Here is a 5,794-nt window from a genome sequence, read left to right as displayed (position 1 = left end):
ACAGAAGACCATGTGTGTACTGAAATTAGTTCCTACATTATCATTACAATATTATTATTATTTTTGAACTTTGTCTAACATAGGTTAAGGCATTAATTATAAGACTACTTTGGCTATCTGTCACTGCCTTAACAGCTGGTTTTATTCCTGACTTTTCCTACCACTTCTGTGTTTCTGAAAGATGCCATATTATAGCGAGCATGTAGAGGCCTCAGATCTCAAACTTTCTTCACCTTGTGCTCATCCTAATTAAGTGTGCAAAAGCAGTTTAGTCTGCCCCCCCCCTTTTTTTTTTCCCAAAGCCAAGGGCCATCTGCTGAAACAAAATAATCTGACAAATCTACATGCTATGGCTGTGCAGTCTTTCAAATACTTTCCTTCTCTGCTGTCCTTTCTGGTGAGGAAATGAATGTAGTTTCATTAGCTTAGTGAAAGCAAATTCTACTTTCTTCCTGTTTGTGCTGTCTTGGTTAGAACAAGAGAAGGGAAGGAGAAAGGACACACTCAAACATAGAGTTCTAGTCCTAATCCAAACAGCAGGAAGGCCAAAGATGATGGGACAATGGGTAATGGCTTCAAAGTAGAAGGGGGAGATTTAGAATAGACACTAGGAAGAAATTTTTTGCTTTGAGGGTGGTGAGGCACTGGAATAAATTGCCCAGGGAAGGTGTGGATGCCCTATCCCCAGAGGTGTTCAAGGCCAGGCTGGACGGGCCTTTGAGCAACCTGGTCTAGCGGGAGGTGTCCCTGCCCGTGGCAGGGAGGTTGGAACTAGATGATCTTTAAGGTCCCTTCCAACCTAAACCATCCTATGATTACTGCAGTCCAGCATGAGAATAAGCTAATTCAGGTGTGTTTCTCAACAGCTTCTGCTTTGGTTTTCAATATATGCTGGTTCATGTATCTGGCTCTGGACCCTTTCTCTAAAGTAAGGCTTAGACTCGTGCTGTGCTTATGTGCTTATGTTCTGCCTTGTTTCACTCTATTAAGTATTTAAAACAGCACTCTAACTGGAGCCAAGGAAGTGGCAAGGTTGGGGACCAGCAACAAAATCAGCAGAAATAGCCATAGCCAGTGCAGAAGCCTACATCGTGCTGTAGGCCTTAGGAAACCAGACAGCTATTTGATCAAAGGCCACCCACCTTTTTTAGCAGGAGCTGTTCCAAGGCAGGGGCTCCACAACTCACAGGAGTTCTGCAGAGCTGGAAAGCTAAGGGTCCAGCACCTATATTGGCAACAGGGGTATAGTTAGGTGGAGTGGTCTGTTACAACAGAAGAGACATGGGCAAACCCACCTGATGGTTCCAGAGCTCCCTCCTTTATCAGCAGGGAGCTGGTCTGGTAGCCAAGTTCCTTGCATGAAAGACTAATCATGTGAAAGCATCCCAAGAAGCCATAACCCTTGTCTCCTCTACTCACTACCACCTTCTTTTTAATCTACAGTCAGAAAAACAGGTTCAGGTTGAAGGATCTGCTCCATTGCTACAAGCTGTCTCCAGCCCCGATACCTGCTACCTGTTTACCTGAAGCTCCATACTCTTGCTGAATTTCCTCTCATTGCACAAGCAATCAGTGCTTGGAGAAACTTGATAAAGCAATTGTGCAGCAATTACTGTAAATTAAAGGTTCAGGACCCCTGCACACACATGGTAACACTCCATAAGTAGTAATTTGGCAGCCAACCACAGTGAGAACACGCACACAGACTATCACTCGACAGAAATGCTTCCAGTAATTACAGTTTTACACGCATTTGTGAGATCACTTGCTGACTGCCTTCCTCAGTCCTTCAGGAGAGGGGCTGGATTTTTTCCCCAGATACCCAAGGGACATGGCACTGTGCCTTAGTCACCTACCAAGTACATTTGAGAACAGTGCACAAAATTGTTGATAGCAGAAGGGGCCTCTGGAGATTTTAGAGTCCAAATCTGCTCAAAACAGGGTCAACTGGAACAGGTTGCTCAGGGCTGTGTGCAGTCAGGTTTTCAATAGCACCAATGATGGAAACACCACAACCTCTCTGGGCAGCCTCTGCCAGTGCTAGTCCGTCCTCCCACTAGAACCACTTTCTTCTTCTGTCTCAATGGAACCTCCTGTGTTCCAGTTTGTGCCCATTTCCTCTTGTCCTGACACTGGGCACCACGGAGAAGAGCCTGGCTCCATCTTCCTTACTCCTCCCCCCCATCAGGTATGTACAGACATGGGTAAGATCCCCCTTGAGCTTCACTTCTCCAGGCCAAACACTCCCAGCCCTCTCAGCCTCTCCTCATACATCAGATACTCCAAACCCTTTCATCATCTTCCTGGCCCTTTGCTGGACTCACTCCAGTAAGTCTGAAAGGCAGCACTGGATCCAGCCCTCCAGCTGTGCCTCCCCGGGGCTGAGGAGAGAGGAAGGTTCACCTGCCTCAAGGATGCTCTGCCTGATGCAGCCCTGGAGGCTTTTGGCCTGCTTTGCTGCAAGGGCACGATGCTGTCTCATGGTTTACTTGTCCCCCAGGGCCCCTGGGGCCTTCTGTGGGGAGCTGCTTCCCAGCCTGTACTGGTGCTGGGGTTACTCCTGCCCAGGTGCAGGACTTGACTTGGCATTTCCCTTTGTTGCAGCGCAGGAGGTTTCTGTTGGCCCATTTCCCCTGCTTGTCCTGCTCCCTTTGGGCGGCAGTGCCCCCAGCTGGTCCACCAGCCGCTTCTCCCTGCTTTGTATCATCTCCAGACTTGCCGAGCGCACTGACACATCAGGCAGGTCGAAGTAGCCCATTCTTCAACTGAAAAATAATACCGTTTTCTAGTCCCAGGTGGTAATAAATATATGCATCCAGACAGCGTGCAGTGGGATTATATGCCTTCACTTTTATCTAGTGGTAAATAAGGCTTCTATACAGCTCTCTCCAATTTAAGGGATTCAGAAATTTTGCCTTATTGAAGAAAGAATGGTAACTTCAAAAACTGGGGAAGCAGACATCTAAAGCTCAAAAAAAACTGGGCAAAAGGCTTACTCTTTGTCTTACCTGCTGACTAGTCTACGCAGCTTTTTTTTTTTTTTGTAAAGCAGTGTAGCTTTGCAAAATAAGAGACATGTTTTCATCAATATAAAAGCAAAGCTAAAACTCTATGACTTTTAACCTTAGTTACAAACATTGGGTTACTGCCATGACAAAAACAAATCAAAAATTCTGAAGAGTCACAGCACAGTTGTCTAGTAATTTTTTCATCTACTTTAGAAGTACTCAAACATTTCAGTTTGTAAAAACAGAACTGCCTCCTGAATCCCTGTAGAAAAAAAACCATACTATTGAAAAAAATCATGCTACACTGTTCTCAAGTTACATCATCTTTATCTCTAAACACACCTTCTCAAGACCATTTGGCAGAAACATTACTTTGTAAATGGACTTAAAAAAATATACTGCCTGCCTTTGTGTATGGACAGCTGATAGATGTTCCACAGAATACAGAGTACCAGCAAGCTGGAAGTGCAAAAGCCTGGCAAATGATTAACTATAAAAAGCCCAACTTTCTTCTTCCTTTCTTTAAGAAAAATATTTGAAATAAGTATGGTTTGGCAAAGTTCCTCTACCTCCAACCACCACCTATAGAAATCAAATGAACAAATTCCAGTCATGTTTACAAATCACATCATTCAGTTTCTGTGATACCATCTTACTCTGGTTTTGTACTTTTAACATAATATGGATATTATGTTGATAAACTGAAGATAACATGAAGTTGAAAGATGCAACAGCAGTTTTCTCACTATAACAGCAACTTTACCTCCCTCCTTAGATGCCCTATTTCAGCCTCCTCTTTGAAAAGTTAGTTACACTCGCTCTTTAAATGCCTGCTCCCTTGCAAGCCAGGCTGCTTCCACAAAGCTTGTGCTAGAACCGCTTTGTTATTTCACAAGCTAGAGCCTAAGTAGAAGAGTACATCCTCAGGGACAGACCTTGCAGTTGCTACATAGCACCAAGTCTATTTCCATTTTTCATAAAGTCTGCCACTAAAAAAGCGAAACCTTGATCCTTCTAGTAAGGCAGTATTTTTAAAACAAAATGTGAAGTGCAAAAGTCCCAAGGAAATCTACTGCAAACACACAAGTGGAAAGAGTTTTAAACAGGAGACCTGCGACTCTGAATACTACTACCTCTGTGATTCAAATAAAAGCAGTAGAATCTGGCATTTAGATGGAAAGCCCCTGTAGTTTTAACAAATGTTTTTATATTCTACAAAGTACCCATGCTGCAGAAGCTTGGAGAAACAAAGGTGACCAAACCCACCCCTCCACGTGAGACTTCCACTTTACGGCTGGCAGCGTTTGCCTCCACCAGCCCTGTTCGCCCTGTTCTCCCTGTCCCACAGAGGCATTCGACACTCGGCTCCCGCGCTGCGTGGCCCCGCACCCAGCTCCAGCCCAGGGGCACACTGCCCAAGGGGAAGCACCAGGGCAGCTCCAGTGCCCACTGCTCGCTGCAGACAGTCGCTTTCTTGGCAACTGCTAGAGGCTTTCACCTAAACTCTGATAACAATACAGCTTTTTGGTTGGGGACAAAGTTAAGTTCACTTTGCTTTCGCAAAAGTTTCTGCCTCATCCTGCTCCTTTGGTGCAGGTAGAGCGGGCAGGCTTCAAACGTTTCAATGACCTGGGAAAGACTCACGCAAACTGACAGTTAAACACAAGACAAAGTAACTTTGCTATTTTACAGTCAGAGAACTCATAAAAGGGTCCACGAAATTAACAGATTTACTTAGGTTGGAGACTTATTCAAGCAGGTGATCGAAAAGCACAAAACCACCCCAAATCCCACATCTAAGAGGAAAAGCATGTTGTTCAAGTCTAGAATTAGTGTCCTGGTTAGGAAAATCTTTAGCCATACCTTCATCAAAAGGACAGATCATGAGTTCCAGCTGTACATTCTCTAATGACAAGTATGTCTCAAGGTCTGCATGAAGGAAAAATCCTGCAAAGTAGGTTCTGAACTCTCTTACTTTTGCACCTCTAATAAATGTACTCTCTACAAAAACAATTGCCATTTCTGGTGCTGCACATACTTGAGAAACAAGATGATCCCCATCTTCTGGCTATTTGGGGAAGACAGAATTCAGTATCTGGCTCAAGTCTTTGATAAGCTTTAGATTTCATCAAGTGACAAGACAGTATGGTCCAGTTATCAGACAGCATGGCCAGGACTTTATAACTACACTTCCAGCAATAGGAAAAGGCAGCCTAAAGAGCATGAAAGCAGTAGAGGAATTTATTTTGTTAAAATGCAAGGTGCAAGGAAGAGGTGGAAAATAGGGCTTGCCTTCTATACTGACGGGTGTAAATGCAGGATGGTCAGCAGCACAGGAAGCATTTATCCAGATAAACCAAATTAAATTTAATGGCAACAAATAATCATCATGTTCTGCAAGTATTTTTCTGCAAAACAATTCATTATGCATGACCATCAGCTTCCATATGTGAATTAGCACACAGCCAGCAAGTTAAAAATTTAAAGAACAGGCCATAGTCCGAAGTGCTCTGCTAGTCTGGATCTTCCTATTGTGTTCACGCAAAAGAAAAGACAAAAAGAAGAAAACAAATAACTGATCCTAAGTGTTCTTGAAGTAACCATCAGGAAGATAAAGAAGCCTGATGCTGTAGGAACAGTATCAAATGTCACTGAGCTACTAACAAACAATCTTTCTAGAAAGAAAAGTCTGGAATTAGCAGAGGCTGAGAACCAAACCAGATTTGTCTTACTTGTTTCTAGCAGTATTTGTAGTAACCAGGCTTGTTACCAAAATAGGGTGAGCT

This window comes from Vanellus vanellus, assembly GCF_965231255.1.
Source record: "Vanellus vanellus genome assembly, chromosome: 1".
NCBI lineage: Eukaryota > Metazoa > Chordata > Aves > Charadriiformes > Charadriidae > Vanellus > Vanellus vanellus.
Note: the sequence above shows the minus strand (reverse complement) of the source record.